Here is a 22,699-nt window from a genome sequence, read left to right as displayed (position 1 = left end):
AAGCTAATTCTTACTGAGGAAGTATAATTATGTAAGTGATATCCAGCATTAGCTTTTTTTTTTTTGGAGCAAGAGTGAACGTTTATTTATTTATTTAATATATATATTTTATTGCACTTTCGGTTCTGGGGTACATGTGTAAAGCATGCAGGATTGTTGCATAGGTGCCTACATGGCAATGTGGTTTGCTGCCTCCATCCCCCCGTCACCTATATCTGGCATTTCTCCCCGTGTTCTCCCTCCCCAACCTTCCTACTCCACGCTGTCCCTCCTCTATTCTCCCCCAACAGATACCAGTGTGTGATGCTCCCTTCTCTGTGTCCATGTGTTCTCATTGTTCAACACCTGCCTATGAGTGAGAATTGATTTTCTGTTCTTGTGTCAGTTTGCTGAGAATGATGGTTTCGAGATTCATCCATGTCCCTACAAAGAACACAAACTCATTGTTTTTTATGGCTGCATAGCATTCCATGGTGTATCTGTGCCTCCTTTTCTTTGCCCAGTCTATCGTCAATGGGCATTTGGGTTGGTTACAGGTCTTTGCTATTGTAAACAGTGCTGCTATGAACATATATATGCATGTGTCCTTATAATAGAATGATTTATAATCCTTTGAATATATACCCAGTAATGGGATTGCTGGGCCAAATGGAATTTCTATTTCTAGGTCCTTGAGGAAACGCCGCACTGTCTCCCACAATAGTTGAACTAATTTACACTCCTACCAACAGTGTAAAAGTGTTCCTATTTCTCCACATCCTCTCCAGCATCTGCTGTCTCCAGATTTTTTAATGATCGCCATTCTAACTAGCCCGAGACAGTATCTCAATGTGGTTTTGATTTGCATTTCTCTAATGACCAGTGATGATCAATATTTTAAGTATGTTTTTTGGCCTCATAAATGTCTTCTTTTGAAAAATGTCTGTTCATGTCCTTAGCCCACTTTTGAAAGGGTTTGTTTTTTTCTTGTAAATCTGTTTTACTTATTTTTAGATTCTGGATATTAGCCCTTTGTCAGGATGGGTAGATTACAAAATTTTTTTCCCATTCTGTTGGTTACCGGTTCACTCTAATGATTGTTTCTTTTGCTTTACAGAGTTCTGGAGTCTAATTAGATTTCATTTGTCAATTTTGGCTTTTGTTGCCAATGCTTTTGTTGTTTTAGTCATGAAGTCCTTGCCTATGCCTATGTCCTGAATGGTTTTGCCTAAGTTTTCTTCTAGGGTTTTTGTGGTATTAGGTCTTATCTTTAAGTCTTTAATCCATCTGGAGTTAATTTTAGTGTAAGGTGTCAGAAAGGGGTCCAGTTTCTGCTTTCTACACATGGCTAGCCAGTTATCCCTACACCATTTATTAAAAAGGGAATCCTTTCCCCATTGCTTATTTTTGTCAGGTTTGTCAAAGATCGGGTGGTTGTAGATGTGTAGTGTTGCCTCCAGGGCCTCTGTTCTGTTCCACCGGTCTATATCTCTGTTTTGGTACCAGTACCATGCTGTTTTGATCACTGTAGCCTTGTTGTATAGTTTGAAGTCCAGCAGCGTGATGCTGCCAGCTTTGTTCCTTTTGCTTAGAATTGGCTTGGCTATGTGGGCTCTCTTTTGGTTCCTTATGAAGTTTAAGGTGGTTTTTTCCAGTTCTGTGTGGAAGGTCATTGGTAGCTTGATGGGGGTAGTGTTGAATCTATAAATTACTTTGGGCATTATGGTCATTTTCACAATATTGATTCTTCCTAACCATGAGCATGGAATGTTTATCCATTTGTTTGTGTCCTCTCTTATTTTCTGGAGCAGTGGTTTGCAGTTCTCCTTGAAGAGGTCCTTTACATCCTTTGTTAGTTGTATTCCTAGGTATTTTATTCTCGTTGTAGCAATTGTGAATGGCATTTCGTTCTTGATTTGGCTCTCTTTAAGTCTATTATTGGTGTATAGGAATGCTTGTGATTTCTGCACATTGATTTTGTATCCTGAGACTTTGCTGAAGTTGCTTATCAGTTTCAGGAGATTTTGGGCCGAGATGATAGGCTCTTCTAAATATACAATCATGTCATCTGCAAATAGAGACAATTTGACTTCCTCCACTCCTAATTGAATACCCTGTATTTCTTTTTCTTGCCTGATTCCTATGGCTCGAATTTCCAATACTGTATTGAATATGAGTGGTGAGAGAGGGCATCTTTGTCTAGTGCCAGATTTCAAAGGGAATGCTTCCAGTTCAGTATGATATTGGCTGTGGGTTTGTTGCAAATAGCTTTTATTATTTCTAGATACGTTCCATCAACAGCTAGCTTATTGAAATTTTTTAGCATAAAGGGCTGTAGAATTTTGTCAAAGGTCTTCTCTGCATCAATTGAGATAATCATGTGGTTTTTTTCTTTGGTCCTTTTATGTGGTGGATTACGTTTATAGACTTGCGTATGTTGAACCAGCCTTGCATCCCTGGAATGAAGCCTGCTTGATCATGGTGGATAAGCTTTTTGATGTGCTGTTGCAATTGGTTTGCCAGTATTTTATTGAAGATTTTTGCATCTATGTTCATCGTGGATATTGGCCTGAAGTATTCTTTTTTTGTTGAGTCTCTGCCGAATTTTGGTATCAGGATGATGTTGGTCTGATGAAATGATTTGGGAAGGATTCCCTCTTTTTGGATTGTTTGGAATAGTTTCAGAAGGAGTGGTTCCAGATCCTCTTTCTGCATCTAGTAGAATTTGGCTGTGAACCCATCTGACCTGGGCTATTTTTGGTTGGTAGGCTACTAATTACTGCCTCAACTTCAGCCCTTGTTATTGATCTATTCAGGGTTTCGACTTCTTCCTAGTTTAGGCTTGAGAGGATGCAAGTGTCCAGGAATTTATCCTTTTCTTCCAGTTTTACTAGTTTATGTGCATAGAGTTCTTTGTAGTAATCTCTGATGATAGTTTGTATTTCTGTGGAATTGGTAGTGATATCCTCTTTATTACTTTTTAAATTGCATCTATTTGATTCTTCTCTCTTTTTTAATCTGGCTACTGGTCTATTTTGATGATCCTTTCAAAAAACCAGCTCTTGGATTTATTGATTTTTTTGAAGGGTTTTTGTATCTCTATCTCCTTCAGTTCTGCTCTGATCTTAGTTATTTCTTATCTTCAGCTAGCCTTTGAGTTTTTTTGATCTTGCTCCTCTAGCTGTTTCAATTTTGATGATAGGATGTTGATTTTAGATCTTTCCTTGCTTCTCATGTCAGCATTTATTACTATAAATTTTCCTCTAGACATTGCTTTAAATGTGTCCCAGAGATTCTGGTACGTTGTGTCTTTGTTCTCGTTGGTTTCGAAGAACATCTTTATTTTTGCCTTCTTTTCATTGTTTATGCAATCAACAGTCAAGAGCCAGTTGTTCAGTTTCCATGAAGTTGTGCTTTTCTGTGTTAGTTTCTTAATTCTGAGTTCTAATTTGATTGCACTGTGGTCTGAGAGACTGTTTGTTCTGATTTCCATTCTTTTGCATTTGCTGAAGAGTGATCGACTTCTAATTATGTGGTCAATTTTAGAGTAGGTGTGATGTGGTGCTGAGAAGAATGTATATTCTGTGGATTTGCGGTGGAGAGTTCTATATATATCTGTTAGGTTTGTGGTCCAGATCTGAGTTCAAGTCCTGGATATTCTTGTTAATATTCTGTTTCATTGATCTGTCTAATATTAACAGTAGAGTGTTAAAGTCTCGCACTATTATTGTGTGGGAGTCTAAGTCTGTTTGTAGGTCATTAAGAACTTGCTTTATGTATTTGGATGCTCCTCTATTGGGTGGATATATATTTAGGATTGTTAGCTCTTCTTTCTGCATTGATCCTTTGACTATTATGCAATGCCTTTCTTTGTCTCTTTTGATCTTTGTTGGTTTAAAGTCTATTTTATCAGAGACTAGGATTGAAACTCCCGGTTTTTTTGCTCAACACTTGCTTGGTAGATCTTCCTCCATCCCTTTATTTTGAGCCCATACGTGTCCTTGCATGTGAGATGGGTTTCCTAGATAGAGCACAGCTATGGGTTTTGACTTTTTATCCAATTTACCAGTCTGTGTCTTTTGATTGGGACATTTAGTGCATTTATATTTAAGGTTAATATTGTTATGTGTGAATTTGATCCTGCCATTTTGATGCTAGCTGGTTGTTTTGCCCATTAATTTACCCAGTTTCTTCATTGTGTCAATGCTCCTTACCATTTGGTATGTTTTTGGAGTGTCAGGTACTAGTTGATTCTTTCTATGTTTAGTGCTTCTTTCAGGAGCTCTTATAAAGCAGGCCTGGGGGTGATGAAATCTCTGAGCAATTGCTTGTTCATAAAGGATTTATTTCTTCTTCGCTTATGAAGCTTAGTTTGGCTGGATATGAAATTCTGGGTTGACAGTTTTATTTAAGGATGTTGAATATTGGCCTCCACTCTCTGCTGGCTTGTAGAGTTTCTGCGGAGAGATCCGCTATGAGTCTGATGGGCTTACCTTTGTGGGTAACCCAGCCTTTCTTTCTGGCTGCCCTTAGCATTTTTTCCTTCATTTCAACCTTGGTGAATCTGATGATTATGTGCCTTGGGGTTGCTCTTCTTGAGGAATATCTTTATGGTGCTCTCTGTATTTCCTGGACATGAATATTGACCTGCCTTGCTAGGTTAGGGAAGTTCTTCTGTATAATATCCTGAAGAGTGTTTTCCAGCTTGTATTTATTCTCTCTGTCACATTCAGGTACAGCTATCAAACATAGATTAGGTCTTTTCACATAATCCCATATTTCTTGGAGGCTTTGTTCATTTATTTTCACTCTTTTTTCTCTAATCTTGCCTTCTTGTTTTATTTCACTGAATTGATCTTCAATCTCTGTTATCCTTTCTTCTGCTCAGTCGATTCAGCTATCGAAACTTGTGTATGCTTTGCAAAGTTCTCATCTTGTGTTTTTCAGCTCCATCAAGTGATTTATATTCTTCTCTAAGATGTTTATTCTCATTAGCATTTCATCACACCTTTTTTCAAGGTTCTCAGTTTCTTTGCATTGCATTAGAATATGTTCTTTTAGCTCAGAGTAATTTGTTATTACCCATCTTCTGAAGCCGGTTTCTGTCAATTCATTGACTCATTCTCCATCCAGCTTTGTTCCCTTACTGGTGGGGAGTTGTGATCTCTTGGAGGAAGAGCGGCATTCTGGTTTTGGGTGTTTTTATCCTTTCTGCACTGATTTCTTCCCATCTTTTTGGATTTATTTGAAGTTGGTGACTTTTGCATGGGGTCTCTGAGTGGACGTCCTTTTTGTTGATGATAAAGTTATTTCTTTCTGTTTTTTAGTTTTCCTTCTAACAGGCCCCTATACTGTTGGACTGCTGGAAGTCCACTCCAGACCTTGCTTGCCTGGGGATCACCTGTTCCATTGTTCTGTTCAGAGCTACCGGGTAGGTATGTCTAAGTCTGCTGCAGAGGAACTCATAACCGCCTTTTTTCCTAGGTATTCTGTCCTGGGAAGGTGGGGTTTTATTTATAAGTTCCTGACATGCTGCTGCCTTTTTTCAGAGATGCCCTGTCCAACAAGGAGGTAGCTTAGTCACAGTCTGCCAGCAGAGTTGTTGCTGAGCTGCCATGGGCTCTGCCCAGCTTCTGTGTGAACTTCCTTGCGATTTTGTTTATAGAGGTTTAGTTAGAACTGCCTCAGTAATGGTGGTCTGCCTCAGTAATGGTGGACTGTCTCTGTGGCGGACTGCCTTGGTAATGTTAGACTGCCTTGGTAATGGCGGACAGCCTCAGTAATGGTGGACACCCTTTCCCCCACAGAGCTGGACCATCCTGGGTTCTGCTGTGCTTGCTTTGAAACTCTCAATCCAGAGCATTTCAGATTGCTGGTCTTTATGGGGGTGGGACCCCATGAGACAGATCACCTGGCTCCATATTTCAGACCCCCTTTTTTCAGTTGAATGGGTGGCTCTGTCTCCCAGGTGTTCCAGGGACCATTTGAAAAGGCCACCCAGATTTGTGAGTTTTTGTGTGGGGACCCACTGCGCTGGCTGAAACAGCTGTGCTGAAAACTCATGGGCACGTTTCGGCCCAGGAATCTCCTGGTCTGTGGGCAGTAATAACTCTTTTGGAAATGTGGTGATCACTCACCCTCTGCATTGTTCTCACTGGGAACTGCACTCCAGAGCTGTTCCTATTCAGCCATCTTGGATCCTAGCATTAGCTTTTTGATGGCTAATATTAACTTGATGGTTTGGTAGTAACAGGGTAGAACAGAAAAATACTTTCTAATCTTGTTTGTATTTCATCCTGGCTAAACTCAAAATTTAAATATTTTGAATCATTAGGAAGCATCCTGAAACAGGAGCGTTTGAAGACCAGGGTTCTAACCCTGTGCTCTTTTGCTGTCTTTGTGACTTTAACTGCTCTTGTGACTCTATTTTCTCATTTGTAACCTGAGGTAACTAAGTGAGATACTCCCAAAGCAGACTTTTATTCCCAAGTGGTATCTACTTCCCTGTTCCAAAAAAAAAAAAAAATCGCCTCCATACTTCTCATCCCCAATCCAGAGTCCTACCTTCTCCTTAAGATGCAGTTCAAGGTTTCCTTTCCATCCTGTAGTTAAAAACAGTTCAATTCATTTCAACTAGTATTTCCAGAGGGCTGATTATGTGCCAGGCACTGTTTTAGGCACTAAGTGAGCAGAAGTGATTCAAATCTCTGCCTCATTAGGCTTCCATTCTAGTGGGGTGGCACGCAACAAAAAAGATTAATAATTGAAATACGTAGCAGTAAGCAGTCTGTCAGATACCAGAAAGCACTACAGAAAAATAAAGCAGCTTCCTGAGAACTAGAAAGAGTATGTGAGTGGGGGGAAGTGGGAGAAGGTAAGAAACAAGGAAGGTAGCCGTACAGATATCGAAGAGAAGACCATTCTAGGCAGAGGGCCATCAAACACAAAGGCCCTATAGTGGGCTCCTTGTGCTGGTTTAGAAGGGCCATCAGGAAGTCCTTGTGGCCAGAGTCTAGTAAACAAGAGAAAAGGTACTAGTTCAGAGAGGTAGGGGCTTAGAAGTGGCCAGCAAATGTTGAAGGGCCTCATAAGTCATTTTTATTACATTGACTTATATTTGGAATGAAATGGAAACTCTTTGGAATTAAAAAGGACCCAGAGGATCTGACTTAGGTTTTAACAGGTTCATGAATCTGACTAAGAAGAAGAGCAGAAGCAAGGAGAACAGTTAGAGTGCTGCCCTGGTCCATGTTAGACATCAGGGTAGCTTGCACCCACCTGCTGGGTGTGGGGGTAGTGAAAAGGGGTTACATTCTGATCTATTTTGAAGGTACAGCTGGCAGGATTTGCTGGGAGGAGTGCAAGACAGGAGGCAAGGATGATACTAAGGTGTTTTGTGTGTGTGTGTGTCTGTTGTTGTTGTCGTTGTTGTTTTCTGAGCACCTGGAAACGTAGAGCTGCTTTTAACAGAGAAGTCAGAGTCTATCAAGGCGTGTTGGGGGCGATAATAGTGGCTCATTACTACCTCTAATACACAAGAAATCCATAAATGTCCAGTAGATGCCTCCCTCTCTGTTTCTCTCCCAGCCTGCTTCACTATCTCTCTCCTTCATTCCTCTGTCTCCCTCTGTCTCACATTCATAATGTGTTCTTGTCTAGGTTATGAAATCTTACCAGGGAAGTGTCCAGGCATAATTTGCAGAGCGTGAAAAAGTAACTCTCCTCATATTTGTCTTTTGGTGTCACACCATATTGGGTGACCCTTCAGCTTTTCTCTAAAATTGCATGACGTTTTAAAATTGAAAGAGATCATAAAGAATATCTTGTCCAACTTTGCACTTTACAGAAAGGGACACTTAGCTCAGATAAGTTAGATGATGCACCTGGAACACAGGAAAGAGGAGAAATAAATAGTATGGCTTTCTCAAGAGCAAGGAGTAAAGATACAACCATGAGAGGAACAATTATGTGAGTAAATAACATAGTTTTAAATCCCAAAAAAGAAAACAAATAACAGAGTACCAAAATGAAAAAAAGTTACATACATCCCCAGAGCAGAAAAGTGGCATCAAAGGCAGTACTTTTGACATGATGGCAAAATTGACAATTCATTTCACAAAGCTTTTAACAGCTTTTCAATTCAATACTTTTCCAACGTTGTAAACATTAAAATAGAACCCTTACACAATTTTGTATTATTGGCTTATAAAAACGGTTCCTAAAATAAAATGATCCAATCTCCATTTTGTTTGCAAACTCAGGCTTGCATAAACCTAATTGACTTTTAAACAAACTAACTTGAAGCAGAACAAAATTAAAAGCATTTCTCGAATGAAGATTTTTCTCTCATTTTAAAATATTTAATTAGTTTCATTTTATTTGGGTTTTCTGAAGTTAAATGATAGTTTCAAAATTATGTTATAACAAAACTGTAGGCTGATAACTTTATTACTCACTTGGTTAGCTTGAGTTTTGTTCATTTTGTTTAGTGAAGGTATAGTTATAAGTACAGGGTTATACATTTTTCCCCTAATAACTTTACATATATGACTGTCAATCTTAGCCAGGCAGCATGCATGCCTAATGAGAACCTTTAGAATGATGCCAAAAATAGTTCTAAGCTATTGCATTGTTTAATAGTGTAGGGATGGAAAGATGATACCTTTTCTTACCCATCTTAAGGGTCACAGCCAACATTTGATTAAATAAATCTATCATGCTTTTCTCACCATAGGAACACACATACACACGTTTAACAAAAGACAGGTTAACAAGAGAAAAGCATAACAGATTTATTTAATCAAAGTTTTTCTTGACACAGAGCCCATCAGAAAGACCCAAATATACAGAGCAAACTATCCATTTTTATGCTTAAGCTTCATGAAGAATAGACGTCCATGTAGAGATATGATTGGACAAAGAGTACGATCTAATGCTAATAGACTGAGTGGAGAAACCCAGCAAAGCCTGGCCAGGTTATTTTTGGCCTCTGTTATAGCATTTCTTCCTCCTGGGTATGGGGCAGCACCCTTCCAGAATGAGGGTCTTATAACCTACCATCGGACAAGGCTAAGTCAGAGAAATGTCTTTAGGGCCAACCCCCAGACAGAAAAATGGGGAAAATTAGAGTGATAACTTGTTTTTATGACAAGCTTTGGTTAATAGGGGTTCTGGTTTCTATGACCTGCTTGGAGGAAGAAAAATTCTGATTTTTATAACTTACTTCTGAAGAGAATGAGGCGCAAGAGACAGGAGGGCAAGAGAAGGTCAGAGAGACCCTGGTTCTGAGGCTGCTTCTGATATCCTTTATTCCAAAGTACTCAGCATGCCAAAGTGACATACTTTAGGATATTGTTTCCTGAGCCCCAGTCTTGGTAAAAAAAAATACAAAACAAAAACAAAAACCCTGAAACAGACGTGGTTTACACTTGATCTAAACCTTTCTGAGCTTCAGTTTTATCTGAAATGCTGGAATTATCAGACTTGCTTGATCTACCTAACTGGATGGTAGATCAAATGATCAAATGAGATACTATCTTTGAAAGCTCCCTCACACACCATGCCAACGCAATTAGTATGACCATTCCAAAAACATGTCAACTTCTTTTTTTCCTGATTAAAAAAAGGCTATATCCCAGACTCAGTCAAAGAAGAAAACGGGTGTTTCCGTATTCTTTAAATAAAATATGTGTGTCGCTATGCTTGACATTTTAAAGAAGTAGGCCACATCCTGTGTGCTAAAATAGAAATATGGTGAGTTTTTCTTCAATTCCTAAAATTAAACGTGATTTCACTACATTAGTTATTTTGCTGTTTAACAATGTGCACAGGTGTTCATCAGTACAGCACTGCTGCCTACAAACTAGGGCCAGGAACTCAGCACTGGCGGGTGTGGTTGCTTGAGGAAGGAGGGTTCCTCAGCCCGAGAGCCAGAAATTGACACCTCATGGATTCACCCATTGTAATTCAATTACACTTTATTGAATTCCAATGAAGAAAATCCATAGGGGGCAAAGCTCCAGGTTCCTGTACAGTGGAGGTCCCATCCAAAAACACTACAAACCAATTTAAAAACATACTGTTTCCAAAATAGCATGGTAAATGAATAGGCTATCAAGAGACACCTATAATTATGTTTCTTTTTTCTCATCACAGGAACACACATACACCTTCAGACTGACATATATAAACATCTCCAAGTCAAATCAACATCCTCCAAAAATAAAGCTGACGTGGCTTTAAGTCAGGAAAACAGTCCTTTTTCTCCGAGTGGCCATTTCAGATTTTATTTTAGCATCAAAAGTTGCTTGTTCTGTTATTAAAAGATACTGAAATCTTTATTCAAGTATGTGTTTCAGTCTCTATATTCATTCGTACTGATTGATGATTTTATCTTGAAGAGCCATAGTATGACCAATTAACTCTCACATGTTAGTGAATATTATTGAGCACCTACTATTTTTCTTTCTTTCTTTCTTTCTTTCTTTTTTTTTTTTTTTTTTGAGAGGGAATTTCGCTCTTGTTACCCAGGATGGAGTGCAATGGCGCGATCTCGGCTCACCGCAACCTCCGCCTCCTGGGTTCAGGCAATTCTCCTGCCTCAGCCTCCTGAGTAGCTGGGATTACAGGCACGTGCCACCATGCCCAGCTAATTTTTTGTATTTTTAGTAGAGATGGGGTTTCACCATGTTGACCAGGATGGTCTCGATCTCTTGACCTCGTGATCCACCCGCCTCGGCCTCCCAAAGTGCTGGGATTACAGGCTTGAGCCACCGCGCCCGGCGGAGCACCCACTATTTTTCTTGGGCACTCTACTAGGTGCTGTGGAGAATAAAAAAGGACAGGAATAGTCCTTGCCATCAAGATGTTTGCATACTAGTTGGAAGATAATACAAAATGCAAAACAAACAAACAAAACACCAGTAACAATTGTTTTCAAGTATTGTCAAAATTGCAGAAATAACATGAGATAAGGAGTCTCATTTATCAAATCAAAATCCCCAGAGACAGAGTCTTTTTAAAGCTCTCAAAAGTAGTCTGAGAGAGAAACAGGTTTAGAAGCACTGAAATACGTGTGTTTTTGCCTTCCCCTTTACAGTGTCTCAGATCACTTAGGATCTGCTTCGTGCTCTCAACGTTTACAAAACAGCTGTTTGGCACCACGTTTGCCAGAGGTGCTCAGGCCGTGTCTGCTTGGCCCCCAGGCAGTCTGTGTGTGACACAGTCACCATCCCCTATTTTTCTTTATTTCTGACAATCTTTCTCAGCATCATTTAATGGCTCCAAATCTTTTCTCGCCCCTCAAATACTGATGTTTTCGCTCTTCTTTGCACCTAGTCCCTTCCTGGCTGGTAGCATCCATTCCTCCCACTTCCGCTAGAGGGCTCAGTTGTCCCCGAGGGGATCCCAGCTCTGAACCTCTCCAACTCAGATGCTGTCAAGTACTGCACGCTCAAAATTTTTAACATCAAACTCATTTTTTCTTCCCACTTCTTTTTCAAAGGACTAACCTGCCCCACACTGACTCTCCGCCTACTGGGGATAGGCGAAATGAAGTTGGGACAGTGAAGAATGGAAAGACCCAAGCTAGAAGCCAGTGCCCCTCAAATCGCCCTTCTCCATGACTCTGCATCCACTTGTTTTTTCAAAGACCTGTTTGTTCTACCTAAGGAGTCTAGGGTGAATCTTTCCTCTTCACTCCTCCTACCCCAGCTGTGGTGTTTCGAGTTCCCACTCAGTGGCCGACATTCTCCTGAGCTGGAGGAAGCTTATCATTTCTGACGCCATTTTGTGCTAATTTTCCACCTCATCAGATATGAACCTTTTTTCTTAAGGTGACTGTCTAATATTTAGAAATTGTTTTGAATTTTGAAAAATCTGAATCACACTTGGATTTTAATTTTACTTTCACTATTTTATCATTTATGAAGTTGCCTAAAATTTGTAAAATTTTAAAGAATTACGTAAGAACTTCCAAGGTGTTACTCTAACTTAACTCTTTATTAGTAAGAAACACAACGGTTGAAGAGGGATATTTACCTTTTGTTCTCAAAGATTTCAGAGTAAAACTTCATCAGGGTCTTTAATATCCAATTTCTTTCAGTGACCTATTCTAATAGTTAGGATGCTTTTTCTGATGTTAACATTCTTTGCTTTAATTTAGTCCTAAAGCATTATTTCTTCTATTATAAAAGCACTATTTCTCATTTAAAATTTCTAATATAATTTTTTGCTATGCAAGCTATTCCTTTCACATAGAAATATATTGTCCTATGGGTGGCCATTGAATATGTTGGGTATTTGTTTTTCTCCTCTTTATCATAAATCTTGAAGAGGGAAGATGTGCTTCAATTTCAGTCCCATTTTCTCCCTCCATAGCACAGATGCTTTAAGCATCTTTTCTCTTTTTGTTTATTTAGTAGATGGGGAGAAATTTCTGCACATTTATATGTGCAATAATTCAACACTTTGTGCAAATTTTTTTTTACATAGTAGACTCTTCACTTTTACTCCTCTGCTATATTCTTACCTCAGTATCTCACAATCAGAAGAAATGAATAAGATGAACTAAATTGTCTCAGTAATCAGAAATCATTCCCCAAACTATCCGAATATCATTTGTGAGGCCATCTACACAAATGACAACTCCATTGCTTGCTCAATTATACATGCAATTTTCCTACAACTTGTCAGTCATCCTACTTTTATTCTAGAGGAATTCAAGCAGTTACGGCACTTCAAGAAGGTGAGGAATAAGAAAGGCAGGGCCATGGGACAGTTTTACTTTTCCTTTCTGTTCAAGTTTCCCTAATGGCCCTTTACTGAGACAGAACTGACAAATACTACAATTATCACCTGCTGATTTTACTGGAGGCACCCCGCCTTGGGTTCACTGAAAGCCTCACATATCTCATATGAAATCTTGAAAAGTATTCATTCAAAAGTTATATAAGAACCATCCAGTACATGGCAGAAAATGAGGTCAAGATCGGGAGCATGGAGTTTTGTTTGCTTTTATTTGCTGGGATTATTGAGTGTTATATTATGAAACTGAAAGAGAAATACTAGTAATCATTATCGAGCGTTATATTATGAAACTGAAAGAGAAATACTAGTAATCTGCATAATTTGATAAAAAGTGGCAGTATTGAGTAGGGCATAATTGAAACTCCTGATATTCATTGTTACTGACTTGAGAAACATGTTTGAACTGATATTTTGCTTTTTAATATGTTTACAGAAAGTGGTATTATAAATTCAAGTACAAACACACATGAACACACACAAATCCACACATACAGAGTGGGGTGCTGGAGGTGGCTAGCACTGTCTTGAAAGACATTTGTGCACATCTTTTCCCAAATCCAGTTCAGTGGCTTTAAGTTCATAGCTTGAAATTTGCCATAATGGGCATATTTACTCTAAAAAAATGAGCAAGTGATACAAATCCATGTGTTTGTTTGCTTGCTTTTCATCGAGCCAGTTTTTGAACAGTAGGCAGTACAATTGTCATCACAGGCATTCTTTTCTCAAGTTTCCTTGACTGTTGCAGGACTGTTTGCATTTATCTGCAATGGTTTTGCAGTCACTTAAGTAAGATGTGATTTCTTAATATCTTTATTTCTAATTTCTGTCCCAGAGGGTGGCAGCATAGTGCAGTAAAAAGTACCTGGGGGCTTTGTATTGAAAGGTGTTAATCCATGTTCTGTCCCTTTGGGTCTTTGACCTTGGGAAAGTCACCTAAGCTTTCTGAGCCAAAAATTCTTCCTCTCTAAAACGAGTATAGTACTATCACCAAGGGGATTGAATGGGATGTTGCACATGGCAGGGTCTGGCCTAGAGTCAGGTTGAGGCAATGGGAGCTCACTTCCCAGTATCATGAACTAATAGGGTTTGATGTTGAAAGCACCTCAAGAAATATTCAACTTCTTAATCTCTTACAACCAAAAGCTATGAGCCTAATGAGCTCTTGAAAAAGTTCAATATCTGTGTTTCAAAGAGAAGGTCCTTGACATTAAACGAATTATCCAGGGTAGGTCTCCTTAATCCTAACACAGTGATTCAATCAAAACTTTCTCAACTATTCTGCAGTACCATCTTCTGGTCTCTAGAAAGAGCATGTAACTCTCTTCTTTCTCTTCCCTCTTTTCTATCCTCTCTTATTCTTCCTTTATCTTTCCCTTCTTCTTTCTCAATCCAATTTAATTTGATTTTGGTTTTAAGTTGCTTGGGTGCCTTCAGGAAAGTATATCACTTGACCAAAATGTGGATCTTCTGCAAGAGCACATTACTTAAATAGTGAGAGACGTTCAGGCAAATGCCAGGTGAACTAAGGAGATGGGGGCAGATCAGGTGACACATGGGCAGTGATCAAACCTGGGGAAAAAGTAGCTATTTGGTGAATGAATGACTTCTTTAAAAGGCTAAAGGCTGGCTCATGCCTGTAATTCCAGCACTTTGGGAGGCCAAGGCAGGCAGATCAAAAGGTCAAGAGTTCGAGACAAGCTTGGCCAACAATGAAACTTCGTCTCTACTAAAAATACTAAAAATTAAACAGGTGTGGTGGCGCGTACCTGTAATCTCAGCTACCCAGGAGGCTGAGGCAAGAGAATTGCTTGAACCTGGGAGGCAGAGGTTGCATTGAGCCGAGATTGTGCCACTGCATACCAGTCTGGGCAACAGAGTTAGACTCCCACCGCCCGCCACCCAAAAACAGGCTGAAAAGGAAAGTCCTGTTTCCTGAGAAACTATTATATGCTAGATTCTGTTCCAGTAATTTCATAATTATTTTTATTTTTTAGAATATACCTGAGAGATTAGATATTGTATTCTGTATTTTACAGATGAGGAAATTAAGATTTAAGGACATTAAGCTATCTTGCCCAAAGTCACAGTTTGTGATAGAATTGCCATTCAAAACTAAAGCAGCTGTACACTGTCTCTTTTTCCAGTGCTAGGTTACCTAGGTCAGAGTATATAGTTTCTCAGCTTTCCATTTTCCTTTACTCTAATTTGAAATTGGACTTTATGAGAAATGTGCTCAGTTAATTCAGTCCTTTAAATAGACATTTTAGGCCATAGTTTACGTGTTCCAGAAATTATTTTTAGTTTCTACTTCTAAGAAATGTTTTTATCTTGAAAGATTATACAAATCATCCAAAGTCACCAAGACAAAAAGTAGCCCTACTTTAGATAACCACGTACTAATTTACACAGTTTATTCTATTGAATTTTGATTTTGTTACGAGGTGAGAATCAAAAGCAGGAAGGACTCTAAGGGAATGGGGAAAGTGGCACTGAGTGGATTAAAGTGCAGAGAAAAGAAGTGGAAGGTATGGACAATAAACTCTTCAAAATTTTGTCCAGGCTCAGCTCTGGCAAACTTTGTCTTTGCCCCATTTATGCCCATCTTATTGGGTTCACAAGGCAATGTAGATGATTATGGAAAAGCATGATCCTCTGGTGAAAAGAAAAGATCCCAATTTGGCCTGGTTTGCAGAAATCAAAACTGGGATGATTCATTATGAGATCAGAAATGCAAATCCATAAGGAGCAGCTCAAGAACGGAATTTATTCATGATCGCCTGGTACAGACAGCCCTTCTACTTGTGCTTCAGTCCTTTCAGTCATGTGAAGCATGTTGTTAATATATGATGAATTACACTCAGAGGACTTAGAAATCATCTAGACGGGTCCTTCCTTGTGCAACAACTGATCCTGAGACTTGTTTATGGAGAAGAAAGACTACTAAAGGAGAAAGCATTTTATGTTCCATTTTACTTTATATACTGGAAGGTATTTAAATGGATGCCTTTACTTTGACTAGGGCCCATTATGATAGTGTGTTTTATATCAAGGTAATTGGCTCAAAATATGCAATTTTATAACTTGAAACCAGTAAAAGAAAATATTGTAATAATAATGGTGGAAGCTAACTGTGCACTTATTTAGAACAGAGTCTGGTACCTGACAAGCGTTGGCTATGATGATAAGTAGGAGGAAGATGATGATGGTGATAGTGATAGTGGTGGTGAAGATTATGGTAGTGGTGGTGATGGTAGTAGTTATGATTATGGTGGTCGTGATGATGATATTGATAGTGATGGCGATCATGGTGGTGGTAGTGGTGATAATGGTGATAGTGTACCAGGCACTTTGCTAAGCTCCTTACATACATGATGTCATTTAATGCTTGATAACTCTATACAAGTGATATGAGCACTGTTTTACAAATGAGTAATTTATCTGGTACCACACAGCTAGGAAATAGTGTAGTTAGGGTTGCAGAAGCTGTGCGTCTTTGACACTGTGCTATATTTAAAGGCTTTTCTTAAAACATATGTTTTGGCTGGTTAGTTTAAAGAAAAACCCAAAGCATGATTTTGCTCCTTTTTGCTTTTCTTCTCTTAGAATGGGGTAATCAAACTTTAAATATTTCCTGTGATATTTATACAGGTACCCACATATAACTATCTTCAAGTAGAGCAGCATACATTTGACAGTGACTGAAAATGTATTAATTTGTCCTAAACAGTCAAAAAGAAGTGAATAGTCCATGAAACAGGGTGAGAAATTTCCAATAGATCCTGGCTCTGCAAATACCGTAGCTGCCAACCCAAAAGTGATGTACCTACACACTCAATGTTCAATCATATCGTATATCAATCATTTAGTTTACCCTCACACAAATCATCAAGAATAGGATGTTTACCTGGTAGGATCAACAACTTATTTCATTGAAAAAAGAAGATAATTTTCTCCAGGTTATGCTTATCTATAGTTTGCAAAAATGCGACCATCATAATTCCCATGCAGAATTTTTCCCATTGTGAGATAAGATTTACTATTTATTTGGTTTTGATTTTACATGAGCACAATGTCATATCTACACTAAACATGTACCTAACTGCCAAGTGTGATACATACTTAAAAGAAGTTTTCTTTGCCAGTAAACTTAGAATGTACAGAAATGTTCCATGGAAATATTGAAAATACTTAATTAGAAAAAAGACTTGTTTATAGGTAAAGCAGATATAATTGCTTTTTAAAAAAAATGAATAATTAGCTTATTGCTAAAATGCAAGTGCTGGATTTTTAGAAATTATGCAAATTCTACTTTCTGCCTGCCAAAAAGAGATCACAAATGTCTCAAGAGACCATCCACTATTAATCTAATTATAAAGTAATATATGTAGTTTATGATTAAATACTAGTAAGTGTAGCTTCCTAATTTGATTAATCAACAGGGGCTCGGTAAAACCAGAATGATTGAAAGCTACATAAATTATCTGAAAGCTATGCAAACTGTCCTTTCTCTGGATAAGGAAAATCTCACTGAGGGATTTTGCTTCTTACTTTTTAATAACAATAATGGTAATAAAATTAATAATTAACATTTAATGAGAACATAATCGTTCTAGGCATTGTACTAAATGCTAAACATAAAATTTCATTTGATCCTCGTGGCAAGTCTATGAGATAGGTCTGGAAACTGAGGCACAGAGAGTTTAGATGACTTGCCTTTGGTCGCACAGCCCAAAAATGACAGAGAAAGGCTTTAAACCCAGAGGTAGAGTCCAGTTCCTAAAATGGAGATTTTTGCAGGTTCACAAGAGAGTAGAAAGCACAACAGCTAACAATGCTCTCTACTAATATAATCAACACCTAAATTTTGGTTTCCAGATGATTCGAGAATAAGATATAATACAATGTTAACTGCATAGCACCAGTTGCCTTGAGTCTTCATCCAGAAACTGCACTTACTAGTTTTCTGACCTTCACTGAATTATTTAGGTTTTCCACACTTCACTCTCCAAGTTACCGTGACAATTAAAAAAGTTAAATCCTTCAATACTAATAGAAGAACCTTATATTAGTATTTTTATTTCTGCTGCTGCTGTTGTAATAGCTGAATACCTTAAGTTTAAACTGTCCTAGAGATGGGGTAGATTCATGTGCACAATGTTATCAGGGAGTCCTTAGAGATAAAATAGATAAAGTACAGATGGAGAAAGGAAGGGAGGCTCCATTTCAGGAAGGGGAATCAAAGGCACAGATGTAAAAAAGTCCCTGGTGTCCGCAAGAGATAATAGGTCTCCCAGTTGGTTTCATAACAATCTTGGGTACATATAGAACTCCGTATGTAACTATTCCCATTTGTCTAAATTTCCTGATTAAATTTTGGCCTTTCTTTGGCCTTTAGGCTTCTATATATGTAAGTGTGGCGTTCAAAAGCAAATATATCTCCTCTACTGACTAGTCAAATGGAGAGTTTCTTAGTGGTGTCTGTATTATAACATAGCATCTAGAGCAAATGAAGATAAACTTTTTCTTTGCGGTGACTTTTTCTCTTCCATACTCTCATATTCAGTTAGTCTCCAGGTTCTGTGAGTTCCACCTCTGAAAAGCATCGGGGACATTTAGTCTTTTCTAATACTGGCCTACTCAAGCCTTCTTAATCATTGTTTGCTTGAACTGTAGTGTCTGTATCGGATCTGTTCAGGTGTGTCTGCCCTGCCTGTGGTCTTCTCAGAAAATCTTTGCCCAAGCTCCTGCAAAGTGAATGTGAGACACTCTGGCTGTAACTGATGCAATCAGGAGCAAACTAAGGAAATCAGCACAACCAATACAGTCTTTACCCACTGATGTTAGAATTGACAAGACAACACTGCCTTGGAGGTGACAGGATGCAGGAAAAGGAGGCTGTTTAAGAACAGGAGACAGGTGCTGGGCGCAGTGGCTCACGCCTGTAATTCCAGTATTTTGGGAGGCCGAGGCAGATGGATCACCTGAGGTCAGCAGTTCGAGACCAGCCTGCCCAACATGGTGAAACCCTGTCTCTACTAAAAATACAAAAATTAGCTGGGTGTAGTGGTGGGTGCCTGTAATCCCAGCTACTTGGGAGGCTGAGGCAGGAGAAGTGCTTGAACCCAGTAGGTGGAGGTTGCAGTGATCTAAGATCACACCATTGCACTCCATCGTGGGTGACGAGCAAAACTCCCTCAAAAAAAAAGAAAAACGAATAGAGACAGGAAGAATCAAAGGGGGCAATTACACAGCTTCTACCAGGCAGGGAGAAGAGGATTCTTGGTTTTTAGTGGCTTCTTAACCCCAGGTTCTGTGAGGCTTCATATAGTGTTACTGTGTTACCTAAGTGTATGTTACTGCCTTTTGTAGCATGAATACTCTAATGGAGCTAGCTGAATTCTGTTGTTTCACTCTAATATTCTCTACAACAGCTTTTAAATACGTAGTCTTTTTTTTCTATCTTGCCTCTCTCTAAACCAATGATTACCAACCTCGGCTGTATTGGAATCACCTTAGAAGATTAAAATCGACAGTATTTCTGGGTTCTATCCCCAGATATTCTGATTTAAGTAATTTAGAGGTGGGCTGCATTTGATTGGTTAAAATCTCTACAAGTGTTTCTTGTGGAGAATCTTGTTGTACCCAGCAAACACTACAAAACCAGTGTTCCCAGAAACTTTCTGATAGTAACAATTGCCTGGGATACTACTCGTAAATAGATATTCTTGAACTTCTCCTCTAGATTTGGAGTGGAATCCGGTGATATACATATTTACTACAATGTGCAGGTGATTCTTATAATTAGGAAAGTTTAGAAAACACTTCTGTAATCTGCCCTTCATCTTGCTGCTAAAATAATCTTTGTAAAACATATAATTTTCTAGCCAAAGAACTTTAAATAACTTGTTATTGCATCTCAGATGCAGCAAAAATTCTTGGGCAGAACATTCAAGATCACTCACAGCCCTTTAGGTTTGTTCAGGTTTTTTGTGTGTGTCTTTTTGCCTGAAATCCCCTGCCTTTGCTTTCTTACCTAGAAGACACATACTTAACGGCTAAGTTCAAGGGTTACTTATTCTATGTGACTGTCCTGCCTCCCATTAAGGAGAATTTTTCTTCTTTTTCTGACATTCCACAGCACTTGGTACTAACATCTATTACATGTTAGCGGGTACATGTTTTCAGTTTCTGAAAAAACACTGTTTTCTTTTCCTTGTACTTCTCAGTGCCTCGTATAATGCCTAGCACAAAAGAAGTGCTCAATGAACGTTAGTTGAATAAATGAGTGTGTTAGTAAAGGTTTATTCTACCCTATGTCAGCACGTCAGTTTATTCCTTGAGTCATGGACGGCATTTTGAAAAGTTGGCTAGCATTAGTTGCTATACTGTTTTTGCTAATTTATTTTAATCTTTTTTTTCTTTTTGCACTGGCCTGTCATTGGTGAGTTTTAACAGGCCTCTGTAAGTCATGATCTTTCTGTTTTTTAATAGAAACTATATGCAGTCTGCCTTCCATGTTTATCAAGTCTCTTTGTTAGAATAGCATGGAGCCTGGAAGTTGCCATACACTCGTGTTTGGGTGAAAGCTCACACATTATCTGATCTAAGGTAAGATGTCTTTCTCACTCTCTGTCCTTGCCAACATTTTGCACATTCAAGGAAAGTGTCTCCATGGCCAAAAGAACAAAAGCCAGGGGTGAAGTAGGGAAAACAAAACCAAACCAAACAGAATTCTGATTAAACGCAAAAGGAAAACAGCCAATGCTAGAGGGAAAAAAAGAAAAGGTGAAAGAGCAGCAGATTTGGTTATTAGAAGCTATAAAGTGAAATCCTTTATATTTTTTTCCTATAACATTTTAGGTCTTTCTAAATTTGCCTAAGGCAACTTAACTTTTCGAGGGGAGATTTTTTTTTTATTGTCCAATGTTTTGGTGCCAATTTTTGTAGCACAAACTGAAGCTAAATTTGCAGCCAGTTAGCATATAATTTATTTTAAAAGCTTAAATAGGATCTTTTTCATGCAAGGTAAAGCTTTTAAAGTACAAAGCCAGCAAGAGCAGTGAATAGTTCTTATTCATTTTAGGTGTTGATGGAGAGGATTGGGTATATTTCAGCTGGCGTCCTCAGTCCAAGCAGCAAATGCAACACTCTCTGACATCGTTCTGGAAAGAGGGAGAGGCTCTTTGTGTAAAAGTTTGAAATGTTATCTTTTGTGGCAAGGATAATGTGATTTTATGTCAGCTCTCCCCCTGTTTTCCTCTTTTGCTGAGGCACGAGCATCATCATGCCTTTGAATTAAGAATCCATGGATAGAGCACCAATTGCCAAATAAGAGTCTTCTGATGCTTGTTGGTCCTCATTCTAATTATCACTTAGCTTTACAAAGTACTTTTTATCTGAGTGTTCCAAATAAATGACTGATTCTTTGACCCTTGAAAGATAATGGATATTATCTCATTTTTCTTTACAGTGTTCCTAACAGCAGATTACATATCTTTTCCATTCAGTGGTAGAGATAGAAAAGATGGCCTCCCCTGGATATTAAAAACTTCGTAGTGGGGAGCAGGTGGTGCCAAATTTACTCTTTAGGGTCTAGGTCCATAGACTATAAATGTATCTTCAGTGCTATATTAGGTTAGCACAAGGTTTTCCAGTTGTTTCTGTCTCTGGGGTACCATGTGGTCTTAGCTATCTGGACACCCTTCTCTACTAGGCTTGCTTGATTGGGTTTCAAGAAGTGGATACTTGCTACATTTATTGCATTTATTTCTATTTAAGACAGAGACACTGAAACAGAGAAGGGAAAAATTGTCTCAGAGCAAAAAGTTACTCATTATTGAATCTAGTTCCACAATAGCAAACTATTGATTTCTACCTGTGCTATGTGCTTTGGTGTTTCTGTCACTTATTTTTTTTTCCTTTCACATTATTTTTATTGTCTTTCACAATAATATTTAACTTTATGATAAGTTTAAATAGATGTCAAAGAAAAGACCCATTCGGAAAAGCATGTAAGTCGTAAAACGACTGATTCTTTGACCCTTGAAAGAAAAAGAAACAGTCATGCTTACAAGTTTAAAAGAATTGTTGAGTTGGATGATTCTGAAAGGATGCAGCCTTGTTATTAACGCTGAAAAGTTTAATTACATTTCATTATACTATACTAGCTTCTCTTAATTGCTAAAAGGGGACTATGAAAGCAGAAACAAAAATGCTTAATCTCTAGGAGCTAGATTTTCCTCGCTGCTTTGTAATGTAAATGTGCCTGTGTGTATATTAAAATTCACACACTCCATCCATCTCACTGGCTTTTAATGGAGGGGTCACCTGACTTCACCTAGAGCCGCCCCCCCGCCCTTTCCCAGAGGAAACCCAAAAGTGAGAGGCGGGCGCGTAGATAACACAGGTTCTCGTGCTGAGAGATGTAAATGCCCCCGACTGACCGGGAAGCCAGCGAGGTTGCTGGTGGGGGTTGGGGAAAGGGAAACGGAGGGAGAGCGCCGAAGCGAGAGAGGGGAGAAGGAGAGAGAGGGAGAGGGAGAGAGGGAGAGGCAGAGGGAGACAGAGAGAGAGAGAGAGAGAAGTGCTGCATGCTTCATCTTTGAGAGGAGGGAAAACAAAAGAGCTCAGCGGCAGTTTTGTGTTGCTGTGTCTGGCTTAGAGAGGAAAATTCTAGACATCCATGTTGAACAATCAAAGCTCAGCGGAGACTACTTCTATCAAGAAAATTATTTTTATCTGCGAATGGGTTGGATCAGTACAGGTGGTTTGAGAAGACACTGACTGAGGACCATGGAAAGGTGGGAGAGGACGTGCGGCTTCTCTGCTTCCTCTGAACAGAGCTCTAGGTTAGTAAGCTGAAACTGACCCGGGTCTGGCTTAAATATCTGCATGTGTGTATGTGTGTGTTTTC

General features: G+C 38.8%; 1 protein-coding gene across 12 annotated transcripts in view; it reads left to right on the top strand.

The window, feature by feature from the left end:
- Positions 1 to 22,699, top strand: part of MAGI2 (membrane associated guanylate kinase, WW and PDZ domain containing 2) — a 1,426,516-nt gene that overhangs the window by 649,969 nt on the left and 753,848 nt on the right. The window contains exon 1 of one of the 12 annotated variants that reach the window (XM_074379317.1): positions 10,661 to 22,634. The exons of the other annotated variants lie outside the window; for them this stretch is intronic. The gene's annotated coding sequence lies outside the window, so the exon portion shown is untranslated. Of the gene's footprint in view, positions 1 to 10,660; positions 22,635 to 22,699 lie in introns of those variants that run through there. 12 annotated transcript variants of the gene reach the window in all.

This window comes from Saimiri boliviensis, chromosome 10 (assembly GCF_048565385.1).
Source record: "Saimiri boliviensis isolate mSaiBol1 chromosome 10, mSaiBol1.pri, whole genome shotgun sequence".
Taxonomy (NCBI): Eukaryota; Metazoa; Chordata; class Mammalia; order Primates; family Cebidae; genus Saimiri; species Saimiri boliviensis.
This window is presented reverse-complemented; position numbering and strand designations above follow the sequence as displayed.